The sequence below is a fragment of the Ictalurus punctatus genome, chromosome 10 (genome assembly GCF_001660625.3).
Source record: "Ictalurus punctatus breed USDA103 chromosome 10, Coco_2.0, whole genome shotgun sequence".
Classification (NCBI taxonomy): Eukaryota; Metazoa; Chordata; class Actinopteri; order Siluriformes; family Ictaluridae; genus Ictalurus; species Ictalurus punctatus.
Genome location: NC_030425.2, coordinates 3,663,148 through 3,678,530, shown reverse-complemented (window position 1 = coordinate 3,678,530; position 15,383 = coordinate 3,663,148). Strand labels below are relative to the sequence as shown.

Sequence of the window (15,383 nt, the reverse complement as noted above, 5' to 3'; positions counted from 1 at the left end):
AAAAATTTGCATAAAAGTATTACATTCATGGATTTGCAGAAGATTGCATTTTGAGGTGATCAAGTCTCCCAATGTACAGTTATACACCACCCTCAGGACAACAAACTATTAGGAATGCATGCCGGGATTGTATAGTCAGATGAGACAAAAATAGAGCTATTTGGCAACACTAAAAGTGGGTTTGGCACAAAAAAGAAGGATGGTTATACATAATAAAAATGAATAAATAAATAAATAAACTAATCCCCACTGATAGAGCATCTGTTAACAATGATAATGGTTTTCATCCAAAGGAATCTTGTTAGGATGCGTAGCCTCGTGGATTCTATGTAGTACCGGGAGATTTTACATCAGTTGTGTCAAACCACATGGGCTCATGGGCTGTTTCTAATCCAGTCCACTAAATTAATATAGAGTCCGCACTCTAAATTTAAAAAGGTAAATTGACAGATTACAGCGAGAACAACTCTGTTATTCCAATAGGGGGCAAAATAGAGCCATAAACTCAGAGCCATAAACTCCCTCATACTCACCAAATCGGATAATGATATTTATTTCTTCAATTAAATTCATTAATAGATTTATTATGTCATGCAGCAGTGATGCTGAACATTCATTTAAATTTAAGAGCAGGGAAAGAATGTAGACTAAACAATTTATTCATACAAAAAGTATTTACAGAACTAGTCTTGTTTGATATGCGAATGAAAAATATGCATGTAAATTAGACACTGGGGACATAAATCTGGTTAATTTATAAGTGTAAAAACATCTTACAACATGCCACCTTTTGTATAAGGCCACTTAATTTTTAGGTGAGCAAAAGTAATGGAACAGATAGTCTTGAAGTAAATTAAAAATAAATATCACTAAAAATTTGGTTCCATATCCCCTAATTGCAATAACTTGCATCAAGCCAGTGACCCAATGACATCACCAAACTGGTGCATTTTTCTTTTGCGCTCCTTTTCTAGGCTTGCACTGTATATATGTACTATATATATTATCATGGTAATAAAGAGATCACTGATCTTCACTCAGCAAATACAGTATATTATCATGGTAGGACAATCTCATTAAAACTTTTAACATATAGCTTTTACATCTCTAAATTAAAGATGGACCAAGGAGATAAGGATGAATTAGCTGAAAAAGTATTATTTTATATATATATATATATATATATATATATATATATATATATATATATATATATATATATATTTTATATATATATAAAATATATAATGAAGATACTATAAATATAGATTTAGATCAAATGAAAATATCCTCATTAAAAGTCTTATTCGTATGAAAAAGTTTTAAACAGGCATGGTAAGATAAGAATTGTGATGTTATTAGGTCTCTAATGGTTGAGGGGGTAGGTACAAAAACATTTTAATTATTATTATTTTTTTTAATTACTTAAGCCTGCCCCCATTCCCCATTCACAAAGCTCTACCCCCAGAACCTGGTGTGCAGAGTTCAAGTACACTAGTATTTTATGAGAATTGTCAATAGTGCCTTTATTGGCCGGTTTTTCCTTGTGATAAACACACATCTATTTGATTTTTTATTTTATTTTATTGAAGCAGGCAATTCAAACAGTTTAAAACTTTATACAGATTGCATTTAAATACCTGCCTTTAATAGGAGCAGAGTTGCTAATTCCATGTCCAACTTCATCTGCTTTACCAGTAATAAATGACTCCATCTTGGAAAAGTGCTGCCAGTGTTTATTCTGGTTTTACAAAGCACAGAGTGCTTGTTTGCTCACAGTAGAATTATTATATAGGAGATTTCAAACTTAGATGGAGCTGTAGTGAATAGGCCTTGGGGACACTATAATATGACTGACAGAATGTTCACATGAACACAAACAAGCACTCCAGACTCTTAACAGTTTTCTAAACATGTCTTCTAAGCCACATAACACTTGTGCTGAAACCCTGGCTTAAACCTTTTTTTTTTTTTTTTTTTTATGTCCTACATATTTTACAGGTTGTTTATACAACCCCAATTCCAAAAAAGTTGGGATGCTGTGTAAAATGTTAATAAAATCAGAATGCAATGATTTGATTTGATATGATATTTCTCATAAACCCATATGTAGAACAAAATAGAACATGGAAAACATTTAAAATGTTGAAACTGAGTAAATGTACCATTTTAAGAAAAAAAATAAGGTAATTTTAAATTTGATGGCCACAACACATCTCAAAAACTTGGGACAGGGGCAACAAAAGGCTCGAAAAGTAAGTGTTACTGAAAAGAAACAGCTGGAGGTTAATTGGCAACAGGTCAGTAACATGAATGTGTATAAAAAGAGCATCTTAGCAAAGCACAGTCTTTCAGAAAGATGGGCAGAAGTTCACCAATCTGTGAAAAACTGCATCTACAATTTGTGGAACAACTTCAGAATAATGTTCCACAACATAACATTGTGAAAACTATGAATATCTCATCATCTACAGTACATAATATAATAAAAATATTCAGAGAATCTGGAGAAATCTCTGTGCACAAGGGACAATGGTGAGAATCAATATTGCATGCCCGTGATCTTTGGGCCCTCAGGCGGCACTGCATTAAAAACAAGCATGATTCTGTAATAGAAATCACTGCATGGGCTCTGAAACACCTCCAGAAATCATTGTCTGTGAACACAGTTTGCCATGCCATCCACAAATGCTGGTTAAAGCTCTATCATGCAAAGTAGAATCCATATGTGAACTTGATCCAGAAACGCTGCCATCTTCTCTGGGCCAAAGCTCATTTAAACTGGACCGAGGTGAAGTGGAAAACTGTTCTGTGGTCAGACAAATCAAAATTTGAAATTATTTTTGGAAACCATGGACACCGCGTCCTCTAAACTAACGAGGAGCGGGACCATCCGGCTTTTTATCAATGCTCAGTTCAAAAGCCTACTGCTGATGGTATGGGGGTGCATTAGTGCCTATGGGATGGGCAGCTTGCACATCTGGAAAGGCACCATCAATGTTGAAAGGTATATACAGGTTTTAGAGCAACATATGCTTCCATACAGATTCCATCCCATATTTAATTCTGAGAGACTCTGCCTCTCTGAGATACTCTTATTTATATTCAATCATGTTACTGACTTGTTGTCAATTAACCTAATTGGGTGCCAAATGTTCCTCTTGTTTCTTTTTACTAACACTCACATTTCCAGTCTTTTGTTGCCCCGTCCCAAATTTTTTGAGATGTGTCAGGGCCATCAAATTCAAAATTACCTTATTTTTTCCTCAAAATGGTACATTTCCTCAGTTTAAACATTTGATATATTTTGCGTGTTCTATTGTGAATAACATATGGTTTAATGAGATTTGCAAATCATTGCATTTTGTTTTTATTTACATTTTATCCAGCATCCCAACTTTTTTGGATTTGGGGTTATAAAAGTAAGAAATAAAAAAATACTTGTACATTTAAAAAGATAACAACTAACAAGTAAAGAGCCTCAAAACTGGTAAAACTCCAGGAGATGAGTATTTCATTAACAAATTCGATATGAAATCTATTGGACAATTGACACATTACTATTATTGTTATATGTATGCCTCAGAATGCTTCTGCCAATATCAAAATACTAACACCCATTTTATCTGATTAAAGACGGCTATACCAGAGACAATCTATAAAGAATGCAGGTTCATATCAGGAAGATTAATATCGGACAACATTACACATGTGGTACATTAAATATAATAACATCATCAAAATGCAATCTGTGATCCAAGCACTCCTTGCAAATATCATGCCTAGTGACCAGTTCTTCCAAGATACATATGTAGAATAATGAAGGGACTATAGATGAACATACATATAAATTTTTGTGACAATGGGTGCTAGTTGTGTGAAATGCCTGCTGAAATCTGACTGGGTGAAGGGGGCCTTGTTTCTGAAGTAATTCGGTGATGATTAAAAATCCAGTTACAGAGTAGCAGAACAATGCACAACACTGAATTTGAACCGAACTCCACTCCCTTTTAATGACCATGTGCCAACTTTTGCAAACATCCTCAGAACCTTATACTGATCATGTATTTCTTAAAAAATAAATTATAGTTGTTTGAGTAAACCAGCTCCACCTCCTTAGAATTTACATATGGCAGCGCCCACTAGTGTCCAATTTGGGTGAGATTGCTTCAGGTAGTAATGGTTCTCTACCTGAACCTACTGTTCAAGTTTTATGACACAAACTTATTGTTAACCTTTCCAAATGCATGCAAAAAACTGATTGGATGATGAGGGCTGTGTTTTTAAAGTAATTACATCATCATCATCATCATCAAAATTCCAATTCCAGATAAGCACATACATTCAGCATCCCAAATTTCAGCTGCATGGGAAGGTTCATAATTTTTTATCTCTGCCAGAGACTGTATGTATGACCACACCCCAAACTTGATCTTGGAGATGAGCTCAGAATCTGGTCCTGTATAAGGCTTTCAAGGTTTGTGTGAATCTGCTGTTTGAGTAAATTAGGCTCTGCCTAGTTAGAATTGATTGACATGTGGTGACCATATTGTTTACAAATGTCAGCCCATTTCTGATTATTATTGAGCTTCACAATGTCCTGAGTAGTTTGACACCAAAGTTGTGAAGATTGCTCAAAAATTCTAGGACAGTGAAAAACTAAAATCAAAGAGAAAACCTTAAATGAAATAAAATTAAATGCATGACAAGAAAGGAAATGGAAATACTACAAATTAACATCAAGAACATTTTATGGTAATGTTCATAAAATGTTCTGACCTACTGTGTTAGAGAGTTGTTAATAAATAAATAAATAAATAAATAATTAAATAACTAAAATATAAGAAACTAATGGCCAGTCTCTGGGTAAAGAAAATACATTAAAATATGCCATAATATTTAGACTACGTTGTTAAATAAATTTCACACTGACATTCATACAGAATCAGTGGCACTGAGCACATGTTAATGGTGCCAGTGGGGCTTGCTTCATATATTTGGTTGTGTTAGGTGGACATGTTTGTGATGGGCTTAAATCAACTTGACAAAAGTCACAGGGTGTTACAACCCTGTTAAGTGAGCCAACTGAGATGACTTCATCATATTTTAGACATGACAAAGTGGTGCACAGATTTCCAACAACAAATGACAAAGCCTTACATGAAAATTTAATGTACTATGTTGAAGGCAAATGAAACGAGAAGTCAAATTAAAGAGAAAGGTAAATTAAAGAAACCTACATGAAATTAAATTAAATGTACGGGGGGACACCAAAATGTTATAAATTAAGAAGATAATTAAAATGAAAGAAATTTGGTCTACTGTGCTAGAGAGCTCTGATTTTGCTACTAGAAAACTGAAAATGTAACTTATTTTAAAGAAGGAATGCTGAAAGAGGTGGATGATGGGGTGGAGGCTGAAGCAATCAATCAGCTAATTTTAAAAAATTATAAGGATAAATATGGACCAAATTCTGTTGAATAGCCAATTTATGTATACTTTTTTTTGGAAAAAGGGTAACATTTTTGTTGAAGCAAGTGCTGAAGTAGCTCAGTGGAAGACTGAAACTCTACTAGTCCCTGGTTGGAGCCTGCTTTTTGCCAATGTGGTCTGTGTTTTGATTACAAAGTCCTATGGAAAAATTGCTGCTTGCAAGATATTGGTCAGTATAACGCAGTAATCGGCTGGTTCAAAAGACTAAAACTAAAGGTTCAAAAGAGCTTGCTTCCATAGTGTAAAATTAGCACTATGTACTCTGAATCCATCCATCAATGTTCAAATCATGGTGGAACTTGCAAAGCCTTTGTTCAAGGTACTGTACTAAAGTAAATAAACTATCATAACAAAAGTATAGGTTTGTGCAAAGTAAGCTTTCATGTAACAAAACCATGGACCAAATACTGTTCAAGATGAATATGGGCCAATTATGCAACCTTGGGTCTGGATTTGCGATTACAATGTTTTAAGCTTAGTGGCTTGTGAGACATAGGTCACTACATTGCAATATTCAGCTGGTGAAAATTAAAACAACATAGTATATTGGTTTCATGTTGTAATGGTTAGCACTCTATGCTTTGAATTAGTGATCTGACGTCAAATCTTGGGGGAACCTAAAAAGCCTTTCAGTTTCCAAACACTTATAATGATAACTATGGACACAATTTGGTTGAAGATGAAGATAGGCCAAAGCTGAAAACTTTGGTCCATGAAGTTAAGCCCATGTGCATATTGGCTGAAATAACATGGCTGGGGGAAGGTTAGGCTGGAGTTTGGATCCAAGTTGTTCTGAGTACAAATCTTGGTGGATAATGCAAATCCTGTGTTCAGGTTTTTGTACTAAAGTAAACAAACTGTCTACACTGAAATGTAGATTTGAGGCAAGAAATCGATAATGTCCCCAACAACTGAATATGGTACAATTTCTGTGCAAGACAAGGATGGGCCAATACTGACTTTGGGTCTGGATTTTGATTATAATGTCTTGGTCTAAGATCTATGGTGTCTTCAGGGCAAATTGGTTGCATGGTGTAATAATAAGCAATCAAGACTTGGTTAGCACTCTGAATCAAGAACATTAGATCTCAGCTCTGATGGTGGCAGGTTCCTGCATGCTCTATGTAGCAGGCCAAAATTCTAATCAATATTTCTGTGTCCAAATTGTGGATCAAAAAGTTCCTTTTTCTGAAAGTAATCGCCAAAATGGTGCATTTGGGAGAGTGTTAGACTGAAGAGCTAAATTTTCTGCGTTTGGGCATTAGGCTCTGTCTTTTGATAAAAATGTCATTCTTGCTGACCTTTGGGATAAAAGCTGCTTGCTAAAAGACCCTTGGGATTAAAGCTTGTTGCATATTACATGGCAGTAGTCGGCTGGAGAAAGCCATGTTTTGACTGAAGCTTGGTTCCATGGTCTAATGGTTGACACTCTTTTCGGAGACATTGAATCCACTGATCCTATAAAAAATATCATTGGAACCTACAAATACTGCGGCATATGAAGCTGCTGAAACAGCTCAGTTGGGAGAGTTTTAGACTGAAGATCTGAAGATAACTGGTTCAATCCCTGGTTTTGGTGTTGTTCTTGGTATTTTGATGACACGGGCCTGACCTTTGCGTTAATTGTTGCCTCCCAGGAGCCTAAGGCCAAAGTTTCTGCGTGGCCAGTATGTGGCACTAATCACCTGGAAAAAACACAACTCAGAAAGCAGCTTGGTTCCATGGTGTAATGTTTAGCACTCTCGACTTTGAAGCCAGTAATCTGAGTTCAAATCTCAGTGGAACCTGCCCCAGGTTTGCAGAGGTGTCTTCATGAAAGTTGACCAACTGTTTCAACTGAATCTTGGCTTTGCACCAAGCTGTTTTTAACCTCCCAGACAACTGAAAATGTGAATATGGTACTATTCAGTTTTTCTGGTTTTTACACTAATGATTTTGGGTGCAATGGCCAAAATAACTAAGTTTGGACACTTTGAAGCCAGTGATGCCATTTCTCATCTCTTGTAAAGATGACTCTGGAGCCAGTTCGGTTGAATGTGAACATGGGCCAAGGCGAAATTCTTTGGCCCATGATTTTGAGCCCACATTTGATTTTCCTGAAATTCCATGGCTGGGGGAACGTTAGTCTGGAGCCCTGATGGTGGCAGGTTCCTGCTTGCTCTGAGAAGAAAATTCCAATCAAGATGTAAATGGCCGATTTCCGATTTTTGTTTGATACAGTACTGATTTTGTGTGTATTGCACAGGACAACTCAGTTGGGAGTCATTGAATCCATTGATCCGATAGGAAATATCGACAGAACCTCCAAAGGGAAAAAGGGAAAATTGTAATCAAGCGAGTTTTTCCAAATTTGTTTCTCAACAAGTAAGTTTTAGCGTGCTAGGTTGCCGAAATAGCTCAGTTGGGAGAGCGTTAGACTGAAGATCTGAAGGTCCCTGGTTTCGGCGTTGTTCTTGGTATTTTGAAGACGTGATCTCTGACCTTTCCGTTAATTGTTGCCTCCCAGGAGCCTAAGGCCATAGTTGCTGCGTGGCCGGTATGTGGCACTAATCGCCTGGAAAAAACCACAACTTGGCAAACAGCTTGGTTCCATGGTGTAATGGTTAGCACTCTGGGCTCTGAATCCAGTGATCTGAGTTCAAATCTCAGTGGAACCTGCACCAGGTTTGTCGAGGTGTCTTCATGAAAGCATGCCAACTGTCTCAACAGAAACTTAGCTTTGCACCAAGCTGTTTTTAACCTCCCTGACAATTGAAATGTGAATAAGGTACTATTCAGTTTCTCTGCTTATTACACTGCTGATTTTGGGTGCAATGGCCAAAATAACTAAGTTTGGACACTTTGAATCCAGTGATGCCATTTCTCATCTCTTGTAAAGATGACTCTGGAGCCAGTTCTGTTGAATGTGAACATGGGCCAAGGCGAAATTCTTTGGCCCATGATTTTGAGCCCACATTTGATTTTCCTGAAATTCCATGGCTGGGGGAACGTTAGTCTGGAGCCCTGATGGTGGCAGGTTCCTGCTTGCTCTGAGAAGAAAATTCCAATCAAGATGTAAATGGCCGATTTCCGATTTTTGTTTGATACAGTACTGATTTTGTGTGTATTGCACAGGACAACTCAGTTGGGAGACATTGAATCCATTGATCCGATAGGAAATATCGACAGAACCTCCAAAGGGAAAAAGGGAAAATTGTAATCAAGCGAGTTTTTCCAAATTTGTTTCTCAACAAGTAAGTTTTAGCGTGCTAGGTTGCCGAAATTGCTCAGTTGGGAGAGCGTTAGACTGAAGATCTGAAGGTCCCTGGTTTCGGCGTTGTTCTTGGTATTTTGAAGACGTGATCTCTGACCTTTGCGTTAATTGTTGCCTCCCAGGAGCCTAAGGCCATAGTTGCTGCGTGGCCGGTATGTGGCACTAATCGCCTGGAAAAAACACAACTTGGAAAACAGCTTGGTTCCATGGTGTAATGGTTAGCACTCTGGACTCTGAATCCAGTGAGCTGAATTCAAACCTCAGTGGAACCTGCACCAGGTTTGTAGAGGTGTCTTCATGAAAGTAAACCAACTGTCTCAACAGAAACTTAGCTTTGCACCAAGCTGTTTTTAACCTCCCAGACATGTGAATATGGTACTATTCAGTTTTTCTGGTTTTTACACTAATGATTTTGGGTGCAATGGCCAAAATAACTAAGTTTGGACACTTTGAATCCAGTGATGCCATTTCTCATCTCTTGTAAAGATGACTCTGGAGCCAGTTCTGTTGAATGTGAACATGGGCCAAGGCGAAATTCTTTGGCCCATGATTTTGAGCCCACATTTGATTTTCCTGAAATTCCATGGCTGGGGGAACGTTAGTCTGGAGCCCTGATGGTGGCAGGTTCCTGCTTGCTCTGAGAAGAAAATTCCAATCAAGATGTAAATGGCCGATTTCCGATTTTTGTTTGATACAGTACTGATTTTGTGTGTATTGCACAGGACAACTCAGTTGGGAGACATTGAATCCATTGATCCGATAGGAAATATCGACAGAACCTCCAAAGGGAAAAAGGGAAAATTGTAATCAAGCGAGTTTTTCCAAATTTGTTTCTCAACAAGTAAGTTTTAGCGTGCTAGGTTGCCGAAATAGCTCAGTTGGGAGAGCGTTAGACTGAAAATCTGAAGGTCCCTGGTTTCGGCGTTGTTCTTGGTATTTTGAAGACGTGATCTCTGACCTTTGCGTTAATTGTTGCCTCCCAGGAGCCTAAGGCCATAGTTGCTGCGTGGCCGGTATGTGGCACTAATCGCCTGGAAAAAAACACAACTTGGCGAACAGCTTGGTTCCATGGTGTAATGGTTAGCACTCTGGACTCTGAATCCAGTGATCTGAGTTCAAATCTCAGTGGAACCTGCACCAGGTTTGTAGAGGTGTCTTCATGAAAGCAAACCAACTGTCTCAACAGAAACTTAGCTTTGCACCAAGCTGTTTTTAACCTCCCAGACATGTGAATATGGTACTATTCAGTTTCTCTGCTTATTACACTGCTGATTTTGGGTGCAATGGCCAAAATAACTAAGTTTGGACACTTTGAATCCAGTGATGCCATTTCTCATCTCTTGTAAAGATGACTCTGGAGCCAGTTCTGTTGAATGTGAACATGGGCCAAGGCGAAATTCTTTGGCCCATGATTTTGAGCCCACATTTGATTTTCCTGAAATTCCATGGCTGGGGGAACGTTAGTCTGGAGCCCTGATGGTGGCAGGTTCCTGCTTGCTCTGAGAAGAAAATTCCAATCAAGATGTAAATGGCCGATTTCCGATTTTTGTTTGATACAGTACTGATTTTGTGTGTATTGCACAGGACAACTCAGTTGGGAGACATTGAATCCATTGATCCGATAGGAAATATCGACAGAACCTCCAAAGGGAAAAAGGGAAAATTGTAATCAAGCGAGTTTTTCCAAATTTGTTTCTCAACAAGTAAGTTTTAGCGTGCTAGGTTGCCGAAATAGCTCAGTTGGGAGAGCGTTAGACTGAAGATCTGAAGGTCCCTGGTTTCGGCGTTGTTCTTGGTATTTTGAAGACACCGGCGTGATCTCTGACCTTTGCGTTAATTGTTGCCTCCCAGGAGCCTAAGGCCATAGTTGCTGCGTGGCCGGTATGTGGCACTAATCGCCTGGAAAAAACACAACTTGGCAAACAGCTTGGTTCCATGGTGTAATGGTTAGCACTCTGGACTCTGAATCCAGTGATCTGAGTTCAAATCTCAGTGGAACCTGCACCAGGTTTGTAGAGGTGTCCTCATGAAAGCAAACCAACTGTCTCAACAGAAACTTAGCTTTGCACCCAGCTGTTTTTAACCTCCCAGACAATTGAAATGTGAATAAGGTACTATTCAGTTTCTCTGCTTATTACACTGCTGATTTTGGGTGCAATGGCCAAAATAACTAAGTTTGGACACTTTGAATCCAGTGATGCCATTTCTCATCTCTTGTAAAGATGACTCTGGAGCCAGTTCTGTTGAATGTGAACATGGGCCAAGGCGAAATTCTTTGGCCCATGATTTTGAGCCCACATTTGATTTTCCTGAAATTCCATGGCTGCGGGAACGTTAGTCTGGAGCCCTGATGGTGGCAGGTTCCTGCTTGCTCTGAGAAGCAAATTCCAATCAAGATGTAAATGGCCGATTTCCGATTTTTGTTTGATACAGTACTGATTTTGTGTGTATTGCACAGGACAACTCAGTTGGGAGACATTGAATCCATTGATCCGATAGGAAATATCGACAGAACCTCCAAAGGGAAAAAGGGAAAATTGTAATCAAGCGAGTTTTTCCAAATTTGTTTCTCAACAAGTAAGTTTTAGCGTGCTAGGTTGCCGAAATAGCTCAGTTGGGAGAGCGTTAGACTGAAGATCTGAAGGTCCCTGGTTTCGGCGTTGTTCTTGGTATTTTGAAGACGTGATCTCTGACCTTTGCGTTAATTGTTGCCTCCCAGGAGCCTAAGGCCATAGTTGCTGCGTGGCCGGTATGTGGCACTAATCGCCTGGAAAAAACACAGCTTGGCAAACAGCTTGGTTCCATGGTGTAATGGTTAGCACTCTGGACTCTGAATCCAGTGATCTGAGTTCAAATCTCAGTGGAACCTGCACCAGGTTTGTAGAGGTGTCTTCATGAAAGCAAACCAACTGTCTCAACAGAAACTTAGCTTTGCACCAAGCTGTTTTTAACCTCCCAGACAATTGAAATGTGAATAAGGTACTATTCAGTTTCTCTGCTTATTACACTGCTGATTTTGGGTGCAATGGCCAAAATAACTAAGTTTGGACACTTTGAATCCAGTGATGCCATTTCTCATCTCTTGTAAAGATGACTCTGGAGCCAGTTCTGTTGAATGTGAACATGGGCCAAGGCGAAATTCTTTGGCCCATGATTTTGAGCCCACATTTGATTTTCCTGAAATTCCATGGCTGGGGGAACGTTAGTCTGGAGCCCTGATGGTGGCAGGTTCCTGCTTGCTCTGAGAAGCAAATTCCAATCAAGATGTAAATGGCCGATTTCCGATTTTTGTTTGATACAGTACTGATTTTGTGTGTATTGCACAGGACAACTCAGTTGGGAGACATTGAATCCATTGATCCGATAGGAAATATCGACAGAACCTCCAAAGGGAAAAAGGGAAAATTGTAATCAAGCGAGTTTTTCCAAATTTGTTTCTCAACAAGTAAGTTTTAGCGTGCTAGGTTGCCGAAATAGCTCAGTTGGGAGAGCGTTAGACTGAAGATCTGAAGGTCCCTGGTTTCGGCGTTGTTCTTGGTATTTTGAAGACGTGATCTCTGACCTTTGCGTTAATTGTTGCCTCCCAGGAGCCTAAGGCCATAGTTGCTGCGTGGCCGGTATGTGGCACTAATCGCCTGGAAAAAACACAACTTGGCAAACAGCTTGGTTACATGGTGTAATGGTTAGCACTCTGGACTCTGAATCCAGTGATCTGAGTTCAAATCTCAGTGGAACCTGCACCAGGTTTGTAGAGGTGTCTTCATGAAAGCAAACCAACTGTCTCAACAGAAACTTAGCTTTGCACCAAGCTGTTTTTAACCTCCCAGACAATTGAAATGTGAATAAGGTACTATTCAGTTTCTCTGCTTATTACACTGCTGATTTTGGGTGCAATGGCCAAAATAACTAAGTTTGGACACTTTGAATCCAGTGATACCATTTCTCATCTCTTGTAAAGATGACTCTGGAGCCAGTTCTGTTGAATGTGAACATGGGCCAAGGCGAAATTCTTTGGCCCATGATTTTGAGCCCACATTTGATTTTCCTGAAATTCCATGGCTGGGGGAACGTTAGTCTGGAGCCCTGATGGTGGCAGGTTCCTGCTTGCTCTGAGAAGAAAATTCCAATCAAGATGTAAATGGCCGATTTCCGATTTTTGTTTGATACAGTACTGATTTTGTGTGTATTGCACAGGACAACTCAGTTGGGAGACATTGAATCCATTGATCCGATAGGAAATATCGACAGAACCTCCAAAGGGAAAAAGGGAAAATTGTAATCAAGCGAGTTTTTCCAAATTTGTTTCTCAACAAGTAAGTTTTAGCGTGCTAGGTTGCCGAAATAGCTCAGTTGGGAGAGCGTTAGACTGAAGATCTGAAGGTCCCTGGTTTCGGCGTTGTTCTTGGTATTTTGAAGACGTGATCTCTGACCTTTGCGTTAATTGTTGCCTCCCAGGAGCCTAAGGCCATAGTTGCTGCGTGGCCGGTATGTGGCACTAATCGCCTGGAAAAAACACAACTTGGCAAACAGCTTGGTTCCATGGTGTAATGGTTAGCACTCTGGACTCTGAATCCAGTGATGTGAGTTCAAATCTCAGTGGAACCTGCACCAGGTTTGTAGAGGTGTCTTCATGAAAGCAAACCAACTGTCTCAACAGAAGCTTAGCTTTGCACCAAGCTGTTTTTAACCTCCCAGACAATTGAAATGTGAATAAGGTACTATTCAGTTTCTCTGCTTATTACACTGCTGATTTTGGGTGCAATGGCCAAAATAACTAAGTTTGGACACTTTGAATCCAGTGATGCCATTTCTCATCTCTTGTAAAGATGACTCTGGAGCCAGTTCTGTTGAATGTGAACATGGGCCAAGGCGAAATTCTTTGGCCCATGATTTTGAGCCCACATTTGATTTTCCTGAAATTCCATGGCTGGGGGAACGTTAGTCTGGAGCTCTGATGGTGGCAGGTTCCTGCTTGCTCTGAGAAGAAAATTCCAATCAAGATGTAAATGGCCGATTTCCGATTTTTGTTTGATGCAGTACTGATTTTATGTGTATTGCACAGGACAACTCAGTTGGGAGACATTGAATCCATTGATCCGATAGGAAATATCGACAGAACCTCCAAAGGGAAAAAGGGAAAATTGTAATCAAGCGAGTTTTTCCAAATTTGTTTCTCAACAAGTAAGTTTTAGCGTGCTAGGTTGCCGAAATAGCTCAGTTGGGAGAGCGTTAGACTGAAGATCTGAAGGTCCCTGGTTTCGGCGTTGTTCTTGGTATTTTGAAGACACCGGCGTGATCTCTGACCTTTGCGTTAATTGTTGCCTCCCAGGAGCCTAAGGCCATAGTTGCTGCGTGGCCGGTATGTGGCACTAATCGCCTGGAAAAAACACAACTTGGCAAACAGCTTGGTTCCATGGTGTAATGGTTAGCACTCTGGACTCTGAATCCAGTGATCTGAGTTCAAATCTCAGTGGAACCTGCACCAGGTTTGTAGAGGTGTCTTCATGAAAGCAAACCAACTGTCTCAACAGAAACTTAGCTTTGCACCCAGCTGTTTTTAACCTCCCAGACAATTGAAATGTGAATAAGGTACTATTCAGTTTCTCTGCTTATTACACTGCTGATTTTGGGTGCAATGGCCAAAATAACTAAGTTTGGACACTTTGAATCCAGTGATGCCATTTCTCATCTCTTGTAAAGATGACTCTGGAGCCAGTTCTGTTGAATGTGAACATGGGCCAAGGCGAAATTCTTTGGCCCATGATTTTGAGCCCACATTTGATTTTCCTGAAATTCCATGGCTGGGGGAACGTTAGTCTGGAGCCCTGATGGTGGCAGGTTCCTGCTTGCTCTGAGAAGAAAATTCCAATCAAGATGTAAATGGCCGATTTCCGATTTTTGTTTGATACAGTACTGATTTTGTGTGTATTGCACAGGACAACTCAGTTGGGAGACATTGAATCCATTGATCCGATAGGAAATATTGACAGAACCTCCAAAGGGAAAAAGGGAAAATTGTAATCAAGCGAGTTTTTCCAAATTTGTTTCTCAACAAGTAAGTTTTAGCGTGCTAGGTTGCCGAAATAGCTCAGTTGGGAGAGCGTTAGACTGAAGATCTGAAGGTCCCTGGTTTCGGCGTTGTTCTTGGTATTTTGAAGACGTGATCTCTGACCTTTGCGTTAATTGTTGCCTCCCAGGAGCCTAAGGCCATAGTTGCTGCGTGGCCGGTATGTGGCACTAATCGCCTGGAAAAAACACAACTTGGAAAACAGCTTGGTTCCATGGTGTAATGGTTAGCACTCTGGACTCTGAATCCAGTGAGCTGAATTCAAACCTCAGTGGAACCTGCACCAGGTTTGTAGAGGTGTCTTCATGAAAGTAAACCAACTGTCTCAACAGAAACTTAGCTTTGCACCAAGCTGTTTTTAACCTCCCAGACATGTGAATATGGTACTATTCAGTTTTTCTGGTTTTTACACTAATGATTTTGGGTGCAATGGCCAAAATAACTAAGTTTGGACACTTTGAATCCAGTGATGCCATTTCTCATCTCTTGTAAAGATGACTCTGGAGCCAGTTCTGTTGAATGTGAACATGGGCCAAGGCGAAATTCTTTGGCCCATGATTTTGAGCCCAC

The 15,383-nt window shown here is 39.6% G+C and overlaps 9 non-coding genes across 9 annotated transcripts; all 9 read left to right on the top strand.

Annotated features, from left to right (window-relative positions):
* Positions 1 to 8,078: 8,078 nt before the first annotated feature.
* Positions 8,079 to 8,150, top strand: trnaq-cug (transfer RNA glutamine (anticodon CUG)). The gene has a single exon. It is a non-coding gene; the product is annotated as a tRNA-Gln (tRNA).
* A 796-nt stretch (positions 8,151 to 8,946) lies between these two features.
* On the top strand, positions 8,947 to 9,018 carry trnaq-cug (transfer RNA glutamine (anticodon CUG)). The gene has a single exon. It is a non-coding gene; the product is annotated as a tRNA-Gln (tRNA).
* A 790-nt stretch (positions 9,019 to 9,808) lies between these two features.
* trnaq-cug (transfer RNA glutamine (anticodon CUG)) lies at positions 9,809 to 9,880 on the top strand. The gene has a single exon. It is a non-coding gene; the product is annotated as a tRNA-Gln (tRNA).
* A 795-nt stretch (positions 9,881 to 10,675) lies between these two features.
* On the top strand, positions 10,676 to 10,747 carry trnaq-cug (transfer RNA glutamine (anticodon CUG)). The gene has a single exon. It is a non-coding gene; the product is annotated as a tRNA-Gln (tRNA).
* A 796-nt stretch (positions 10,748 to 11,543) lies between these two features.
* trnaq-cug (transfer RNA glutamine (anticodon CUG)) lies at positions 11,544 to 11,615 on the top strand. Its single transcript has one exon. It is a non-coding gene; the product is annotated as a tRNA-Gln (tRNA).
* A 796-nt stretch (positions 11,616 to 12,411) lies between these two features.
* On the top strand, positions 12,412 to 12,483 carry trnaq-cug (transfer RNA glutamine (anticodon CUG)). The gene has a single exon. It is a non-coding gene; the product is annotated as a tRNA-Gln (tRNA).
* Positions 12,484 to 13,279: 796 nt separating this feature from the next.
* trnaq-cug (transfer RNA glutamine (anticodon CUG)) lies at positions 13,280 to 13,351 on the top strand. Its single transcript has one exon. It is a non-coding gene; the product is annotated as a tRNA-Gln (tRNA).
* Positions 13,352 to 14,153: 802 nt separating this feature from the next.
* trnaq-cug (transfer RNA glutamine (anticodon CUG)) lies at positions 14,154 to 14,225 on the top strand. Its single transcript has one exon. It is a non-coding gene; the product is annotated as a tRNA-Gln (tRNA).
* Positions 14,226 to 15,021: 796 nt separating this feature from the next.
* Positions 15,022 to 15,093, top strand: trnaq-cug (transfer RNA glutamine (anticodon CUG)). Its single transcript has one exon. It is a non-coding gene; the product is annotated as a tRNA-Gln (tRNA).
* The last annotated feature ends 290 nt before the right edge of the window (positions 15,094 to 15,383 follow it).